This window comes from Dendropsophus ebraccatus, unplaced genomic scaffold (assembly GCF_027789765.1).
Source record: "Dendropsophus ebraccatus isolate aDenEbr1 unplaced genomic scaffold, aDenEbr1.pat pat_scaffold_926_ctg1, whole genome shotgun sequence".
In the NCBI taxonomy this organism is placed as follows: domain Eukaryota; kingdom Metazoa; phylum Chordata; class Amphibia; order Anura; family Hylidae; genus Dendropsophus; species Dendropsophus ebraccatus.
This window is the reverse complement of record NW_027210526.1, coordinates 19,371-40,750: the sequence shown is the minus strand read 5'-3', so window position 1 is coordinate 40,750 and position 21,380 is coordinate 19,371. Positions and strand designations below refer to the sequence as shown.

General features: G+C 47.8%; 1 pseudogene; it reads left to right on the top strand.

The window, feature by feature from the left end:
* The window catches only part of LOC138781132 (protein mono-ADP-ribosyltransferase PARP10-like), a 41,243-nt pseudogene extending 20,085 nt beyond the window's left edge, over window positions 1-21,158 (top strand).
* Window positions 21,159-21,380: the final 222 nt, after the last annotated feature.

Below are 21,380 nucleotides of genomic sequence, written 5' to 3'. Positions count from 1 at the left end.
CTACCTGTACTACTACTACTACACCCCTCATCTCTACCTGTACTACTACACCCCTCATCTATACCTGTACTACTACTACACCCCTCATCTATACCTGTACTACTACTGCACCCCTCATCTGTTACTGTACTACTACTACACTCATCTCTACCTGTACTACTACTACTACTACTACTACTACTACTACACCCCTCATCTATACCTGTACTACTACTACACCCCTCATCTCTACCTGTACTACTACTACACCCCTCATCTTTACCTGTACTACTACTACTACTACTACTACTACTATACCCCTCATCTCTACCTGTACTACTACACCCCTCATCTATACCTGTACTACTACTACACTCATCTCTACCTATACTATTACACCCCTCATCTCTACCTGTACTACTACTACTACACCCCTCATCTATACCTGTACTACTACACCCCTCATCTATACCTGTACTACTACTACACCCCTCATCTATACCTGTACTACTACTACACCCCTCATCTTTACCTGTACTACTACTACACCCCTCATCTCTACCTGTACTACTACTGCACCCCTCATCTATACCTGTACTACTACTACTACACCCCTCATCTATACCTGTACTACTACTACACCCCTCATCTATACCTGTACTACTACTACACCCCTCATCTATACCTGTACTACTACTACACCCCTCATCTATACCTGTACTACTATACCCCTCATCTATACCTGTACTACTACTACACCCCTCATCTATACCTGTACTACTACTACACTCCTCATCTCTACCTGTACTACTACTACACCCCTCATCTATACCTGTACTACTACTACTACACCCCTCATCTATACCTGTACTACTACTACACCCCTCATCTATACCTGTACTACTACTACTACACCCCTCATCTATACCTGTACTACTACTACTACACCCCTCATCTATACCTGTACTACTACTACTACACCCCTCATCTCTACCTGTACTACTACTACACCCCTCATCTCTACCTGTACTACTATACCCCTCATCTATACCTGTACTACTACTACATCCCTCATCTATACCTGTACTACTACTACACTCATCTCTACCTATACTATTACACCCCTCATCTATACCTGTACTACTACTACTACACCTCTCATCTATACCTGTACTACTTCTACTACTACACCCCTCATCTATACCTGTACTACTACTACACCCATCTCTACCTGTACTGCTACTACACCCCTCATCTATACCTGTACTACTACACCCCTCATATATACCTGTACTACTACTACTACACCCCTCATCTATACCTGTACTACTACTACACCCCTCATCTATACCTGTACTACTACTACACCCCTCATCTATACCTGTACTACTATACCCCTCATCTATACCTGTACTACTACTGCACCCCTCATCTATACCTGTACTACTACTACACTCCTCATCTCTACCTGTACTACTACTACACCTCTCATCTATACCTGTACTACTACTACTACACCCCTCATCTATACCTGTACTACTATACCCCTCATCTCTACCTGTACTACTACACCCCTCATCTCTACCTGTACTACTACTACTACACTCCTCATCTATACCTGTACTACTACTACACCCCTCATCTCTACCTGTACTACTACTACTACTATACCCTTATCCACTATTCCTCCACTACTACACTCATCTATACCTGTACTACTACTACTACTATACCCTTATCCACTATGCCTCCACTACTACACTCTACCTAGATGGAGGCACAAAGAAGTTCTCCTATACTATATGGGGCACACAGTGGCACATATATGGCAAAACTACTTCTAAGGGGCACAGGGGGAGCTTGTCTACTACATGGGGGCACAGAGGGGGCTTGTCTACTACATGGGGGCACAGAGAGGGCTTGTCTACTACATGGGGGCACAGAGGGGGCTTGTATACTACATGGGGGCACAGAGGGGGCTTGTCTACTACATGGGGGCACAGAGGGGGCTTGTCTACTACATGGGGGCACAGAGGGGGCTTGTCTACTACATGGGGGCACAGAGGGGGCTTGTCTACTACATGGGGGCACAGAGGGGGCTTGTATACTACATGGGGGCACAGAGAGGGCTTGTATACTACATGGGGGCACAGAGGGGGCTTGTCTACTACATGGGGCACAGGGGGGCTTGTCTACTACATGGGGGCACAGAGGGGGCCTATCTACTACAGGGGGGCACAGAGGGGGCTTGTCTACTACATGGGGGCACAGAGAGGGCTTGTCTACTACAGGGGGGCACAGAGGGGGCTTGTCTACTACATGGGGCACAGAGGGGGCTTGTATACTACATGAGGGCACAGAGGGGGCTTGTCTACTACATGGTGGCACAGAGGGGGCTTGTCTACTACATGGGGGCACAGAGGGGGCTTGTATACTACCAGGAAGGGGGGGCACAGGGGGAGCTTGTCTACTACATGGGGGCACAGAGGGGGCTTGTCTACTACATGGGGGCACAGAGGGGGCTTGTATACTACATGGTGGCACAGAGGGGGCTTGTATACTACATGGTGGCACAGAGGGGGCTTGTATACTACATGAGGGCACAGAGGGGGCTTGTCTACTACATGGGGGCACAGGGGGGCTTGTCTACTACATGGGGGCACAGAAGGGGCCTATCTATTACATGGGGGCACAGAGGGGGCCTATCTACTACATGGTGGCACAGAGGGGGCTTGTCTACTACATGGGGGCACAGAGGGGGCTTGTCTACTACATGGGGGCACAGAGGGGGCTTGTCTACTACATGGGGGCACAGAGGGGGCTTGTCTACTACATGGGGGCACAGAGGGGGCTTGTCTACTACATGGGGGCACAGGAGGGGCTTGTCTACTACATGGTGGCACAGAGGGGGCTTGTCTACTACAAGGGGGCACAGAGGGGGCTTGTCTACACATGGGGGCACAGAGGGGGCTTGTCTACTACATGGGGCACAGAGAAGGCTTGTCTACTACATGGGGGCACAGAGAGGGCTTGTATACTACATGGGGGCACAGAGGGGCTTGTCTACTACATGGGGCACAGAGGGGGCTTGTATACTACATGGGGGCACAGAGGGGGCTTGTATACTACATGGGGGCACAGAGGGGGCTTGTCTACTACATGGGGGCACAGGGGGAGCTTGTCTACTACATGGGGGCACAGAGGGGGCTTGTCTACTACATGGTGGCACAGAGGGGGCTTGTCTACTACATGGGGGCACAGAGAGGGCTTGTCTACTACATGGGGGCACAGAGAGGGCTTGTATACTACATGGGGGCACAGAGGGGGCTTGTATACTACATGGGGGCACAGAGGGGGCGTGTCTACTACATGGGGGCACAGAGAGGGCTTGTCTACTACATGGGGGCACAGAGGGGGCTTATTTACTGAAGAAAAAGTTGGCAACCCAGCACGTGGCAAAGAAGTTGGTTCTTTATTCAGTCTTAAGCAATATAAAGAGCAGAACCCCGACGTGCAGTGACCCCACAGATGAGAGGCGTTTCGGGCGCATGCGCACTCTTGCTCACCTACTCTTTCCTTGTGCCCTCCTCCCTTAAATAATCACCCAACAGGTTTACCTACAAATGAGGAAAGAAATACAATTAAAAGAACTAATTTCACATGCTGTGATTGCATAGACAATGGCAAGGATTGTTCAGATTGTAGTCAAAAATTCTATATTCATTTGTACAACACACTAATACATATATGCGAACCAAGAATCATCCAAATTGAAGATATTTTGTTAATTAGTGTTAACTTAAACTCATATATGGACTAGTGGTTCCTATTCTTAATTCTTGTTTGTTTCGGCACAACGCATCTCTAAAATAGACAATGACCAGGACTTTGTATATTATAAAATAAAAAGTAAGCTAGTGCGTGTGACTATACGCATACGATCTGATAGATAGTGTATTGCATGTCTAAAACACACTGGCATCTTGCGTGGTTATAAAACTGTGTGAACGATGTTCTAGCCATATTTAGAGTAAAAAACACTTAATAAATGACTTATATAATACCATGAGATCAAGTGTATAAGCTAAGTGTGTTGTGATGCTACATATATATATTGTACTACAAAGTATGTAAATCAAAGAACAATTTGTGTGACTGATTAATAGTGGTACATTAATTCACGGCGTATGTTCATGCCTTCCGGTGCCCGGGTGCCTAGCATGAATTGCCGCCAGTATGCCTCCCGGTTTTTCAGTATCGCCGCCCCTAGCCTTTGGGGTAATTTTTTCAATGCCATAGACGGAAAAACCGTCACATTTACCATTATGGCATTGTAAAAGTGTGCCGAGGCGGCTGATTTATTTCGGAATGGGTTACCAGTAATGTCATTGAGATGCTCTAATCTGCCAATTTTCATTTTTCTCGTGGTACATCCCACATATTTAATGTTGCACTGTGAGCACTCAATGACCTAAACAATGTGTGTGGAATTACAATCCATTCTTTGTTTGATGGGGAATTGTTTGTTGTTAAAATGATCATAGAAGGTGGAACATGGTTTTACATAAGTGCCTGTTCGGCAAGGATATCCACCACATTTAAAAAAGCCATGTCGCTGTAACCTGTAAGTAGGGCTTTATCAGTGACAATAAGACGTGGAGAGAGTAAATCTCCCAAGGTTTGGGCTTTTTTAGGAACAATAGCACACCCCTGTGCCAGTATTTCTGCCAATTTTGAATCCTCAAATGTGAATATGTTTTTTATGATGTATTTGATCTGGTTAAATAATGGAGTATATACCATAGATAATACAGGCTTAGAAATGGTCTTTTTTTGGAGAGGGTGTGTGCTGTTTTGGTTTGATGAGAGTATCACAATTTTCTTAGATACAATTGGGGAGATTTATCATCATTTTAGACCATTTTTTTGGAGTGAAAATGTCGCAAAATTTTGCGAATCCGCATAGCTGCGCAAAATTTTGCAACATGTCACTGACTTAGACTGATCATGCCTACTGCAGCTTACGCTGAAAGTAGGCATGATTTATCATCTGCGACTATCTAAAATAGTCGCACATGTGTGGCAAACTCACTCCACACTAGAGGTGGTCTATTTCACCACCTATACTGTGGAGCGGGTGCAGTGCAGCGGTCCACGGAGTGTAAAGGGTTAAGTAGTGATGCAGCAGCATCACTACTAACCCCCTTTGGCTGTACAGTAAGGAGAGGTGCTCAGCACACCCCTCCTTGCAGTACAGGAGCAGGGAATCCCCTTAATTAAGCCGGGATTCCCTGCCTACAGGGTTTCCCACCCAAAAGCAGAAAGCGGTCTGCTTCTGGGCGGGAAATTTAAAATCCCGACAGAGAAGCTACAGTCTGGTCCCCAAGGACCATGGGGGGGGGGGGGGGGGTGTTACCGACTGCTGCTTCTTCCTCCTTCATTGTTGATAGCTGTCCCAATAAGCCCCGCCCCCGCGACGGTAAGCCCCGCCCCTGCATCGGACGCGCCCGTATAGGGGGCAGGGCTTACCAGGACATCCCGGGACAACTATCAACAATGGAAGCTTAACCCCCTTCCTTGCTGGTGCAGTGCCACAACAGTCTGGTCCCCAGGGGGTTAAGTCCCTGGGCGCCAGACTGTAATTCCCATGCTGAAGGTCACCCAGCTTTCCCAGGATCCTGAAAGGGTTAACCTTACAGGATGCAGGGAAAGCTGGGTGACCTCCAGCATGGGAGTTACAGTCTGGCTCCCAGGGACTTAACCCCTTACTTGTTGTTTGTCTTTGCTTGTGTTTTTTTTTTCTTTTTCAGATAGCGGCATGCATAGGATTACGTTGGATTAGTTTGGACTACGTCGATGACCGGCGGACTTTTCAATAAAATGGTCAACGAGGGGTGTGGGGGTGTTTTTATTTGAATTAAAAAAAAATTCTAGGTGTGTTGTTTTCTTTCATTACTTTATAGACTTAGTAGTGGAAGCCGTCTAATAGACGGAATCCATTACTAAGTTGGGGCCTAGTGTTAGCCGGTATAAAATGGCTAACACTAACCCCCCTATTATTACCCCAGTACCCAATGCCACCAGGGGTACTGGGAAGAGCCGGGTGCCAGTGGTCTCCTGGACCGGGCGGCAGCAGGCTGGTAAGATTTAGGCTGGGGAGGGCCTAAACCAATGGCTCTTCCCACCCTGGTGTTACCAGGCTGCTGTCGTTTGGTTTTTAACCCGGCTGGTTATGGAAATAAGGGGGGACCCTATACTTTTTTTTTAAATAAATTAAAAAAAACGCATAGGGTTCCCCCTATTTTCATAACCAGCCTGGTAACACCAGGGTGGGAAGAGCCATTGGTTTAGGCCCTCCCCAGCCTAAATCTTACCAGCCTGCTGCCGCCCCAGGCCAGGATCGCCAATTTTGACGCTCCAGGAGACCACTGGCACCCGGCTCTTCCCAGTACCCCTGGTGGCATTGGGTACTGGGGTAATAATAGGGGGTTAGTGTTAGCCATTTTATACCGGCTAACACTAGGCCCCGACTTAGTAATGGATTCCGTCTATCAGACAGCTGCCACTACTAAGTCTGAAAAGTAATGAAAGAAAACACAACACACCTAGAATTTTTTTTAATTCAAATAAAAACACCCCCACACCCCTCGTTAACCATTTTATTGAACAGTAAAGTCCGCCGGTCATCGACGTAGTCTGAACGAATCCGACGTAATCCTCTGCGTGCCGCTATCTGGAAAAGAAAGGGAGGAGAAAATGCTCATTACCCAGGAGGCGAACCAGGGCAATGAGACGATTTAGAGACAGTTCTGAGCCAAACAGAAAATAGACGCGGCTTATCCCTGATAGTAAATTGCACTGTAAATAGACCAGTCTATTCATGCCAAAGCAGAAATAGACCACATCCAGAAAAATCCCCTGTTGATAAATCTAAAATGATGACTGGCATAACCTCTTATTCTTACTCTATGCTCCAACATTGTGGATTCTCTTAGGAAAACTTTATTGTCTGTGCAATTCCTTTTCAGCCGGGTTACCTCGCCGACTGGAATGGCACGGATGTGTGTGCTGGGTGATTACTGTCTGCCCGTAATAAAGTGTTACCTGAGATCGGTTTGCGATATGTACAAAATTGTATTTTGCAAGAAGGTGCACCTTGCAATTGTAAATCTAGGAATTCTATTTTTTCCCTTTGCAGATTATAAGTGAATTTCAAGTTATAATCGTTGGAACTTAAATAATCCAAAAACAATGGTACGGGAGAAACATCTCCGTTCCAAAGGATGATGACATCATTGATGAATCCCGTACCATTGCAAGTGTGTGCAAAATGGATTGGAGTCAGAAAAAAATAAATTGTTCCTCCCAGAATGACATTGTTAGATTTGCCAATGAGGGGGAGTGTCTAGCTCCCATAGAAACTCCACTTTTCTGCAAAAAAAACTTTAGATTGAACATAAAAAAATTATGACTAAGCAAAAAAGAGGTGATTTCCAAAATGAACTCAAATCTTTAGTGTAGTTGCCATATTTTTCCACATGGAATTGGAGTGCCTGTAATGCTACTTGCCACGGAATACTGGTATAAAGCGAATGGTCAAACGAGTCCCAGGGTACCTGCAGGACTCTAGAGATGTCTTAACCACTCTCAGTGACGTCACGTCGCTTTATACCAGTATTCCGTGGCAAGTAGCATTACAGGCACTCTGAGGATTCAAAATTGGCAGAAATACTGGCACAGGGGTGTGCTATTGTTCCTAAAAAAGCCCAAACCTTGGGAGATTTACTCTCTCCACGTCTTATTGTCACTGATAAAGCCCTACTTACAGGTTACAGCGACATGGCTTTTTTAAATGTGGTGGATATCCTTGCCGAACAGGCACTTATGTAAAACCATGTTCCACCTTCTATGATCATTTTAACAACAAACAATTCCCCATCAAACAAAGAATGGATTGTAATTCCACACACATTGTTTAGGTCATTGAGTGCTCACAGTGCAACATTAAATATGTGGGATGTACCACGAGAAAAATGAAAATTGGCAGATTAGAGCATCTCAATGACATTACTGGTAACCCATTCCGAAATAAATCAGCCGCCTCGGCACACTTTTTACAATGCCATAATGGTAAATGTGACGGTTTTTCCGTCTATGGCATTGAAAAAATTACCCCAAAGGCTAGGGGCGGGGATACTGAAAAACCGGGAGGCATACTGGCAATTCATGCTAGGCACCCGGGCACCGGAAGGCATGAACATACGCCGTGAATTAATGTACCACTATTAATCAGTCACACAAATTGTTCTTTGATTTACATACTTTGTAGTACAATATATATATATGTAGCATCACAACACACTTAGCTTATACACTTGATCTCATGGTATTATATAAGTCATTTATTAAGTGTTTTTTACTCTAAATATGGCTAGAACATCGTTCACACAGTTTTATAACCACGCAAGATGCCAGTGTGTTTTAGACATGCAATACACTATCTATCAGATCGTATGCGTATAGTCACGCGCACTAGCTTACTTTTTATTTTATAATATACAAAGTCCTGGTCATTGTCTATTTTAGAGATGCGTTGTGCCGAAACAAACAAGAATTAAGAATAGGAACCACTAGTCCATATATGAGTTTAAGTTAACACTAATTAACAAAATATCTTCAATTTGGATGATTCTTGGTTCGCATATATGTATTAGTGTGTTGTACAAATGAATATAGAATTTTTGACTACAATCTGAACAATCATTGCCATTGTCTATGCAATCACAGCATGTGAAATTAGTTCTTTTAATTGTATTTCTTTCCTCATTTGTAGGTAAACCTGTTGGGTGATTATTTAAGGTTGGAGGGCACAAGGAAAGAGTAGGTGAGCAAGAGTGCGCATGCGCCCGAAACGCCTCTCATCTGTGGGGTCACTGCACGTCGGGGTTCTGCTCTTTATATTGCTTAAGACTGAATAAAGAACCAACTTCTTTGCCACGTGCTGGGTTGCCAACTTTTTCTTCAGTATTGCACATTCACGCATCTAGCCATATGTGAATCCGGGCACCAAGGAGGTTGAGATCGGTGAGCTGACACTACTACTTATGGCCTTATCTACTACATGGGGGCACAGAGGGGGCTTGTCTACTACTTGGGGGAACATGGGGGCTTATCTACTACATGAGGGATCAGCAAGGAGAAAATTGTTCTGCTTATTTATCAAAAAAGGGAAAAAAAATTGAGGTTTAAATAGAGAATGGCCCAGCCCTACACCACACTAATATATAGTAGATCTAGGAAAATTGTTGACGAACTCTTGGAAAAGCGGCATAGTATTGCAGAGAGCTGAAGGAATGGCGGAGTACTTACAGCACTTACAATCTTCCATGCGTCGACTTTTATGGACGCAGATTAGGTTGTAAGCATCAGGTCCAACTTTGGTCAGATACAGGAGAAGACTTGTATATCAACCCCCTGTCTACGTTCTCTTTGGTGTACTCCGACCTCGCTTGGTTCTCAGGCAGAGCAGGTAGACTCGTCTTCTACAGGGCAGTTGTACAGACGCCGTTGGGATATCTGGGCCTACTTGTTACTGAAGACCTCTGTGTAGAAAGCACATTGAGGGAATATTCCTGGCAGACGCGGGACCAGCCTCGGACTGACAGGTGGTTATGCCAAGATGAGCCCCAGAGAAGACAGTCACCGGATGACAGGTTCATGTAGGTGTAAGAGCAAAGATGACGGGATTTACATAAAGATACCTCCTCAGTATGCAGAACATTGACCAGAGAGGGGCCATATTGGGAAGAACAGGGAGAGCCTGAAAGAGACACTTGCTGCAGAGGTTCATCCAGGTGGACCAGAGCCTCATCTGTATTTAAAATGTTTTGTGAAGGAGTGAGGTGGAGCTGTGCTAGGGCCCACGGACCTCTAGGCCCCACCTCCTTGACACTTTTTAAAGTTTAAATAAAAGTGCTCTTCAATGAAAACACGGAAACAGGCAAGGAAGGTTTCCTCCGATGACTTGTGTCGCTATCTATCCAGCTGTGCCACCAGCTCAGTAGGCGGTCGGGGTAACAGCGTCACTTTATATGGAAATGAGGACAAGAGTGGCACTGTTTCTGGAAGAAAGCGACCCTTTAGTTCCATAAGAGTAAAACCACACATGTGTCTGCCTGGTCTGCTCCCTCTATGACATCACTACACGTGTCTCTGCCTAGTCTGCTCCCTCTATGACATCACTACACGTGTCTCTGCCTAGTCTGCTCCCTCTATGACATCACTACACGTGTCTTCCCCATCCTACAGTCTGCTCCCTCTATGACATCACTACACGTGTCTACCCCATCCTACAGTCTGCTCTCTCTATGACATCACTACACGTGTCTTCCCCATCCTACAGTCGGCTCCCTCTATGACATCACTACACGTGTCTTCCCCATTCCTACAGTCGTCTCTATGAACATCACTACACGTGTCTTCCCCCATCTACAGTCGCTCTCTATGACATCACTACACGTGTCTTCCCCATCCTACAGTCTGCTCTCTCTATGACATCACTACACGTGTCTCTGCCTAGTCTGCTCCCTCTATGACATCACTACACGTGTCTTCCCCATCCTACAGTCTGCTCTCTCTATGACATCACTACACGTGTCCTTCCCATCCTACAGTCTGATCTCTATGACATCACTACACGTGTCTTCCCCATCCTACAGTCTGCTCTCTATGACATCACTACACGTGTCTTCCCCATCCTACAGTCTGCTCTCTATGACATCACTACACGTGTCTTCCCCATCCTACAGTCTGCTCTCTCTATGACATCACTACACGTGTCTCTGCCTGGTCTGCTCCCTCTATGACATCACTACACGTGTCTCTGCCTAGTCTGCTCCCTCTATGACATCACTACACGTGTCTTCCCCATCCTACAGTCTGCTCTCTCTATGACATCACTACACGTGTCTTCCCCATCCTACAGTCGGCTCTCTCTATGACATCACTACATGTGTCTTCCCCATCCTACAGTCTGCTCTCTCTATGACATCACTACACGTGTCTTCCCCATCCTACAGTCTGCTCTCTCTATGACATCACTACACGTATCTTCCCCATCCTACAGTCGTCTCTATGACATCACTACACGTGTCTTCCCCATCCTACAGTCAGCTCTCTCTATGACATCACTACACGTGTCTTCCCCATCCTACAGTCTGCTCTCTCTATGACATCACTACACGTGTCTTCCCCATCCTACAGTCTGCTCTCTATGACATCACTACACGTGTCTTCCCCATCCTACAGTCGTCTCTATGACATCACTACACGTGTCTTCCCCATCCTACAGTCTGCTCTCTATGACATCACTACACGTGTCTTCCCCATCCTACAGTCTGCTCCCTCTATGACATCACTACACGTGTCTTCCCCATCCTACAGTCTGCTCCCTCTATGACATCACTACACGTGTCTCCCCCATCCTACAGTCTGCTCCTCTATGACATCACTACACGTGTCTTACCCCATCCTACAGTCTGCTCTCTCTATGACATCACTACACGTGTCTTCCCCATCCTACAGTCTGCTCCTCTCTATGACATCACTACACGTGTCCTTCCCCATCCTACAGTCGTCTCTATGACATCACTACACGTGTCTTCCCCATCCTACAGTCGGCTCTCTCTATGACATCACTACACGTGTCTTCCCCATCCTACAGTCGTCTCCTCTATGACATCACTACACGTGTCTCTGCCTAGTCTGCTCCCTCTATGACATCACTACATCGTGTCTTCCCCATCCTACAGTCTGCTCTCTATGACATCACTACACGTGTCTTCCCCATCCTACTAGTCTGCTCTCTATGACATCACTACACGTGTCTTCCCCATCCTACAGTCGGCTCCCTCTATGACATCACTACACGTATCTTCCCCATCCTACAGTCGTCTCTATGACATCACTACACGTGTCTTCCCCATCCTACAGTCTGCTCCTCTATGACATCACTACACATGTCTTCCCCATCCTACAGTCGGCTCTCTATGACATCACTACACGTGTCTTCCCCATCCTACAGTCTGCTCTCTCTATGACAATCACTACACGTGTCTTCCCCATCCTACAGTCGGCTCTCTCTATGACATCACTACACGTAGTCTTCCCCATCCTATAGTCTGCTCTCTATGACATCACTACACGTGTCTTCCCCATCCTACAGTCGGCTCTCTCTATGACATCACTACACGAGTCTTCCCCATCCTATAGTCTGCTCTCTATGACATCACTACACGTGTCTTCCCCATCCTACAGTCTGCTCCCTCTATGACATCACTACACGTGTCTTCCCCATCCTACAGTCTGCTCTCTCTATGACATCACTACACGTGTCTTCCCCATCCTACAGTTGGCTCCCTCTATGACATCACTACACGTGTCTTCCCCATCCTACAGTCTGCTCTCTCTATGACATCACTACACGTGTCTTCCCCATCCTACAGTCTGCTCCCTCTATGACATCACTACACGTGTCTTCCCCATCCTACAGTCTGCTCTCTCTATGACATCACTACACGTGTCTTCCCCATCCTACAGTCTGCTCTCTCTATGACATCACTACACGTGTCTTCCCCATCCTACAGTCTGCTCTCTATGACATCACTACACGTGTCTTCCCCATCCTACAGTCGTCTCTATGACATCACTACACGTGTCTTCCCCATCCTACAGTCGGCTCTCTCTATGACATCACTACACGTGTCTTCCCCATCCTACAGTCGGCTCTCTCTATGACATCACTACACGTGTCTTCCCCATCCTACAGTCGGCTCTCTCTATGACATCACTACACGTGTCTTCCCCATCCTACAGTCTGCTCCCTCTATGACATCACTACACGTGTCTTCCCCATCCTACAGTCGGCTCTCTCTATGACATCACTACACGTGTCTTCCCCATCCTACAGTCTGCTCCCTCTATGACATCACTACACGTGTCTTCCCCATCCTACAGTCTGCTCCCTCTATGACATCACTACACGTGTCTTCCCCATCCTACAGTCGGCTCTCTATGACATCACTACACGTGTCTTCCCCATCCTACAGTCATCTCTATGACATCACTACACGTGTCTTCCCCATCCTACAGTCTGCTCTCTGACATCACTACATGTGTCTTCCCCATCCTACAGTCTGCTCCCTCTATGACATCACTACACGTGTCTTCCCCATCCTACAGTCGTCTCTATGACATCACTACACGTGTCTTCCCCATCCTACAGTCTGCTCCCTCTATGACATCACTACACGTGTCTTCCCCATCCTACAGTCTGCTCTCTATGACATCACTACACGTGTCTTCCCCATCCTACAGTCGGCTCTCTCTATGACATCACTACACGTGTCTTCCCCATCCTACAGTCTGCTCTCTCTATGACATCACTACACGTGTCTTCCCCATCCTACAGTCTGCTCCCTCTATGACATCACTACACGTGTCTTCCCCATCCTACAGTCTGCTCCCTCTATGACATCACTACACGTGTCTTCCCCATCCTACAGTCGGCTCTCTATGACATCACTACCAGTGTCTTCCCATCCTACAGTCGGCTCTCTATGACATCACTACACGTGTCTTCCCCATCCTACAGTCGTCTCTATGACATCACTACACGTGTCTTCCCCATCCTACAGTCTGCCTCTCTGACATCACTACACGTGTCTTCCCCATCCTACAGTCTGCTCCCTCTATGACATCACTACACGTGTCTTCCCCATCCTACAGTCGGCTCCCTCTATGACATCACTACACGTGTCTTCCCCATCCTACAGTCGGCTCTCTCTATGACATCATACACGTGTCTTCCCCATCCTACAGTCGGCTCTCTCTATGACATCACTACACGTGTCTTCCCATCCTACAGTCTGCTCCCTCTATGACATCAACTACACGTGTCTACCCCATCCTACAGTCTGCTCTCTATGACATCACTACACGTGTCTTCCCCATCCTACAGTCTGCTCCCTCTATGACATCACTACACGTGTCTTCCCCATCCTACAGTCTGCTCCCTCTATTGACATCACTACACGTGTCTTCCCCATCCTACAGTCTGCTCCCTCTATGACATCACTACACGTGTCTTCCCCATCCTACAGTCTGCTCTCTCTATGACATCACTAACCGTGTCTTCCCCATCCTACAGTCTGCTCCCTCCTATGACATCACTACACGTGTCTTCCCCATCCTACAGTCTGCTCTCTCTCTCTGACATCATACACGTAGTCTTCCCCATCCTACAGTCGCCTCTCATGACATCACTACACGTGTCTTCCCCATCCTACAGTCATCTCTATGACATCACTACACGTGTCTTCCCCATCCTACAGTCTACTCTCTCTATGACATCACTACACGTGTCTTCCCCATCCTACAGTCTGCTCCCTCTATGACATCACTACACGTGTCTTCCCCATCCTACAGTCTGCTCTCTCTATGACATCACTACACGTGTCTTCCCCATCTACAGTTCTGCTCCCTCTATGACATCCACTTACACGTGTCTTCCCCCATCCTACAGTCTGCTCCCTCTATGACATCCACTACACGTTGTCTTCCCCATCCTACAGTCTGCTCCCTCTATGACATCACTACACGTTGTCTTTCCCATATCCTACAGTCGGCTCTCTATGAACATCACTACACGTGTCTTCCCCATCCTACAGTCGGCTCTCTATGACATCACTACACGTGTCTTCCCCATCCTACAGTCGTCTCTATGACATCACTACACTGTGTCTTCCCCCATCCTACAGTCTGCTCCTCTGACATCACTACACGTGTCGTCCCCATCCTACAGTCGGCTCTCTCTATGACATCACCTACACGTGTCTTCCCCCATCCTACAGTCTGCTCCCTCTATGATCATCACTACACCGTGTTCTACCCCCATCCTACAGTCGGCTCCCTCTATGACATCACTACACTTGTCTTCCCCATCCTACAGTCGGCTCCCTCTATGACCATCACTACACGTGTCTTCCCCATCCTACAGTCTCTGCCCCCTCTATGACATCACTACACGTGTCTTCCCCCATCCTACAGTCTGCTCTCTCTATGACATCAATACACGTGTCTTTCCCATCCTCACAGTCTGCTCTCTCTATGACATCACTACACGTGGTCTTCCTCATCCTACAGTCTGCTCCCTCTATGACATCACTACACGTGTCTTCCCCATCCTACAGTCAGCTCTCTATGACATCACTACACGTGTCTTCCCCATCCTACAGTCAGCTCTCTATGACATCACTACTCGTGTCTTCCCCATCCTACAGTCTGCTCCCTCTATGACATCACTACACGAGTCTTCCCCATCCTACAGTCGGCTCTCTCTATGACATCACTACACGTGTCTTCCCCATCCTACAGTCTGCTCTCTCTATGACATCACTACACGTGTCTTCCCCATCCTACAGTCTGCCTCCCTCTATGACATCACTACACGTGTCTTCCCCCATCCTACAGTCGTCTCTATGACATCACTACACGGTCTTCCCCATCCTACAGTCTGCTCTCTCTATGACATCACTACACGTGTCTTCCCCATCCTACAGTCTGCTCCCTCTATGACATCACTACACATGTCTTCCCCATCCTACAGTCGGCTCTCTATGACATCACTACACGTGTCTTCCCAATCCTACAGTCTGATCTCTATGACATCACTACACGTGTCTTCCCCATCCTACAGTCGGCTCTCTCTATGACATCACTACACGTGTCTTCCCCATCCTACAGTCGGCTCTCTCTATGACATCACTACACGTGTCTTCCCCATCCTACAGTCGTCTCTATGACATCACTACACGTGTCTTCCCCATCCTACAGTCTGCTCTCTATGACATCACTACACGTGTCTTCCCAATCCTACAGTCTGATCTCTATGACATCACTACACGTGTCTTCCCCATCCTACAGTCGGCTCTCTCTATGACATCACTACACGTGTCTTCCCCATCCTACAGTCGGCTCTCTCTATGACATCACTACATGTGTCTTCCCCATCCTACAGTCGGCTCTCTCTATGACATCACTACATGTGTCTTCCCCATCCTACAGTCTGCTCCCACTATGACATCACTACACGTGTCTTCCCCATCCTACAGTCGTCTCTATGACATCACTACACGTGTCTTCCCCATCCTACAGTCTGCTCTCTATGACATCACTACACGTGTCTTCCCCATCCTACAGTCTGCTCTCTATGACATCACTACACGTGTCTTCCCCATCCTACAGTCGGCTCTCTCTATGACATCACTACACGTGTCTTCCCCATCCTACAGTCTGCTCTCTATGACATCACTACACGTGTCTTCCCCATCCTACAGTCTGCTCCCTCTATGACATCACTACACGTGTCTTCCCCATCCTACAGTCGGCTCTCTATGACATCACTACACGTGTCTTCCCCATCCTACAGTCTGCTCTCTCTATGACATCACTACACGTGTCTTCCCCATCCTACAGTCGGCTCTCTCTATGACATCACTACACGTGTCTTCCCCATCCTACAGTCGGCTCTCTATGACATCACTACACGTGTCTTCCCCATCCTACAGTCTGCTCTCTCTATGACATCACTACACGTGTCTTCCCCATCCTACAGTCGGCTCTCTCTATGACATCACTACACGTGTCTTTCCCCATCCTACAGTCTGCTCCCTCTATGACATCACTACACGTGTCTTCCCCATCCTACAGTCTGCTCCCTCTATGACATCACTACACGTGTCTCTTCCCCATCCTACAGTCTGCTCCCTCTATGACATCACTACACGTGTCTTCCCCATCCTACAGGTCGGCTCTCTCTATGACATCACTACACGTGTCTTCCCCATCCTACAGTCGGCTCTCTATGACATCACTACACGTGTCTTCCCCATCCTACAGTCTGCTCCCTCTATGACAATCACTACACGTGTCTTCCCCATCCTACAGTCTGCTCTCTATGACATCACTACACGTGTCTTCCCATCCTACAGTCTGCTCTCTATGACATCACTACACGTGTCTTCCCCATCCTACAGTCTGCTCTCTATGACATCACTACACGTGTCTTCCCCATCCTACAGTCTGCTCCCTCTATGACATCACTACACGTGTCTTCCCCATCCTACAGTCTGCTCCCTCTATGACATCACTACACGTATCTTCCCCATCCTACAGTCTGCTCTCTATGACATCACTACACGTGTCTTCCCCATCCTACAGTCTGCTCTCTATGACATCACTACACGTGTCTTTCCCCTGCCTACAGTCGTCTCTATGACATCCACTACACGTGTCTGCCCTTATCCTACATTTTTTTTGTTTTCTCCCAGAGGATATTAAGATGTTTTGCTTCTCTTCTGAAGAGTAAAGAAGATAACGAAGAGGATTCGGTTGCGACTATTCATAGAAACTTAGAACAATGATGATGAAGATGTAGATTTGTATACAGATGCCTCTGCCAGGGGCCCAGATGACGGCTCCTCAGAGACCGGGGATGAAGAGCTGGAGCAAGCCTGTAAGATGTCCAGGGATGAGTTCCAAGATCGCCAACTGGATGAAGAAGCTCAACTGCTGCTCGCCATCCAGATGTCTATGGGACACCCCAAGACACAAGAGACGAGGAGCAGGACTTACAGAAGGCTCTGGAACTTTCTCTTAGAGAGCAAGTCTTTGGAAGAGGGCAGAGAAAAACCCTTACAGATGGCTCTAGAAATGTCTTTGCGAAGTTCTTGGCTTGTGATGAGGTTTTCCCCGAGTGCAAAGCTTATTCCTTACTATAGATGAGATGGCCAAGGCTGAGGACCTGCTCAGATTAAAAGTCCTGGGCGGGGATGAGACCAGCCTGGTGGTGGCCTGTGCAGCCATAAAGAAAGCCGTGAAAGCCAGTCTGTGCATGGTGACTATGGATGGGGTAGAAGATTTCCAGCACAAAACTGAGATCATGTCTGCTCTAGAGAGGAAACACAAAGTGACAATAACAGAGGCTGACGGCCAGCTGCAGATCCATGGATTCTTACAAACCCCCCAGAAATGTCAGAAAGAACTGGAGCAGGATCCTGAGCGCTGTCCATGCAGCCAAACCCATGAGTCCACAACAGACGGCCGTTCTTATCCCAGTGTGTGAGACATCAGAGGAGTATAATAGAGTGGTGGAGCCGTTCCTGAGCACCCTGCATAACCTGAGAGCTGTCACACAGGTCCTCCAGGTAATAACAACCAATATACATGATGATGTCACTAGAGACAATGGTGCCTGACATCTGGAGCCCCCAGTGTGCTGCAGAGGTCCCCCTGTGTTATGTAGAAGTGTTGGCCGTTGTCTGGAGACCCCCTGTGTTGCGTAAAGGTGTCGGCCGTTGTCTGGAGACCCCCTGTATTGCTCAAAGGTGTCGGCCATTGTCTGGAGGCCCCCTGTGGTGTGTAAAGGTGTCGGCCTTTGTCTGGAGACCCCCAGTGTTGCGTAAAGGTGTCGGCCATTGTCTGGAGACCCCCTGTGTTGTGTAAAGATGTCGGCTGTTGTCTGGAGACCTCCTGTGTTGTGTAAAGATGTCGGCTGTTGTCTGGAGACCTCCTGTGTTGTGTAGAGGTGTTGGCTGTTGTGTGGAGACCCCCTGTGTTGTGTAGAGGTGTTGTGTGGAGACCCCCTGTGTTGTATGGAGGTGTTGTCTGTTGTCTGGAGACCCCCTGTGTGTGTAGAGGTGTTGTCTGGAGACCCCCTGTGTTGTGTAAAGATGTCGGCTGTTGTCTGGAGACCCCCTGTGTGTGTAGAGGTGTTGGCTGTTGTCTGGAGACCCCCTGTGTTGTATGGAGGTGTTGTCTGTTGTCTGGAGACCCCCTGTGTGTAGAGGTGTTGTCTGTTGTCTGGAGACCCCCTGTGTTGTATGGAGGTGTTGTCTGTTGTCTGGAGACCCCCTGTGTTGTATGGAGGTGTTGGCTGTTGTCTGGAGACCCCCTGTGTTGTATGGAGGTGTTGTCTGTTGTCTGGAGACCCCCTGTGTGTAGAGGTGTTGTCTGTTGTCTGGAGACCCCCTGTGTTGTATGGAGGTGTTGGCTGTTGTCTGGAGACCCCCTGTGTTGTATGGAGGTGTTGGCTGTTGTCTGGAGACCCCCTGTGTTGTATGGAGGTGTTGGCTGTTGTCTGGAGACCCCCTGTGTGTAGAGGTGTTGTCTGTTGTCTGGAGACCCCCTGTGTTGTATGGAGGTGTTGGCTGTTGTCTGGAGACCCCCTGTGTTGTATGGAGGTGTTGGCTGTTGTCTGGAGACCCCCTGTGTTGTATGGAGGTGTTGGCTGTTGTCTGGAGACCCCCTGTGTTGTATGGAGGTGTTGGCTGTTGTCTGGAGACCCCCTGTGTGTGTAGAGGTGTTGTCTGTGTCTGGAGACCCCCTGTGTGTGTAGAGGTGTTGGCTGTTGTCTGGAGACCCCCTGTGTGTGGTAGAGGTGTTGTCTGTTGTCTGGAGACCCCCTGTGTGTGTAGAGGTGTTGGCTGTTGTCTGGAGACCCCCTGTGTGTGTAGAGGTGTTGGCTGTTGTCTGGAGACCCCCTGTGTTGTATGGAGGTGTGTTGGCTGTTGTCTGGAGACCCCCTGTGTTGTATGGAGGTGTTGTCTGTTGTCTGGAGACCCCCTGTGTTGTATGGAGGTGTTGTCTGTTGTCTGGAGACCCCCTGTGTGTGTAGAGGTGTTGGCTGTTGTCTGGAGACCCCCTGTGTGTGTAGAGGTGTTGGCTGTTGTCTGGAGACCCCCTGTGTTGTATGGAGGTGTTGGCTGTTTGTCTGGAGACCCCCTGTGTGTGTAGAGGTGTTGGCTGTTGTCTGGAGACCCCTGTGTTGTATGGAGGTGTTGTCTGTTGTCTGGAGACCCCCTGCAGGCTGTAAGACCACCCAGGCTGATGTCTGTGTTGACCACTTATACCTATCTGCATGTTTAGGTGCAGAAGGTGCAGAATACCCTTCTCTATAAGCAATACCTACTAAAGAAGCACAGTATGGTGGCACAGTACCCCAGGACACTTATAGAGCGCACTTTGTATCACGGGAACCACGGAAAACGGTGCAAAGGAAATCTGTCACCGAGGATTTAACCGCAGCTTTTGTGGAAAGAATGGTAAGAAGCAACAATGGCTACAAAGAGATAGAATCCACCTACATAACACATCCTACTCCTTCTCACCATTGTGCAACCACCCCCCCCTCACTGTTGTGTCATCGTCCATCTTCTCCTCACCATTGTTTCACTATCCTCCTCACCACTGTATCTGTCCTTCATGCCCTCCTCCTTACCTTTGTGTCACCATCCTTCTCAGCATTGTTTCCAATCTCTTCCTTCCCACCATTGTGCCACTGTCCTCCTCCTCCTTACCATTGTGTTACCATGCCCCTCACTGTTGCATCGCCATATTCCTACCCATTCTGTCACTGTCCCTCTCACCCTCTTCGTTTGTCACCATCCTCTTCCTCCTCACCATTGTGTCACTGTCCTCCTTCTCCTCAATGTTTTGTCCCTGTTCTCCTCCTCCCCCTCACCATTGTCACCATCTTCCTCCTCTTTCCATTGTGTGGCCATACTCTTACTATACCATAGTGTAATACCTGACCTATGTTCTTTATGGTCTGCTCTTCTTCCTCTGATATTCCTGATGTCACATTAATTATGACAGTTTTTCTCTCGCCATCAGCCACTCTCTATGGGCACGGTGTGTATTTCGCTGTAGAGGCTACCATTTCTGCGAGGGACAGATATTCACCACCATCCAGTGAAGGAAACAAGTACATTTTGGTGGCCCAGGTACTGACTGGAGACTTTACCATAGGAAAAGAAGATATGAAAACACCTCCCATTAAGCGTGATGTGATCGGTGATGTTCCACAACGATACGACAGCCTTACCGACCATCTTGAGGACCCCTCCCTTTTTGTCATATTTAACGACACACAAGCATATCCACAGTACCTTATACATGCTGTAGGGAGACTGATGGTCATCAATAAGCCCAGCAAAAGCAAGAACTGGAAGAAGCAGCTATTATTACCAAACATTGGGCGAACCATGGAGGAGGGATGGATGAGGCAGGCCGAGAACACAGGCTCACATAGCAGGAGGGTAACATCCTCTTATACGGACTGATAATGGCCTCCAGTTTGTGTCATAAGATTATTGTGAGGGTCTGTACCGGATTACACCCTATCCACAGGACTATAGATTCTGGCTGTCATGACCTAAGGGCCCTAATACACAGAGGGATAATCGTCTGTTAATCTCTCCATGTAATAGAGACAACGATACGAGTAATAGCGATGTATGGGCAATGGCTAACGAGTGAATAAGCAGAGGACCACCTAAACTGTT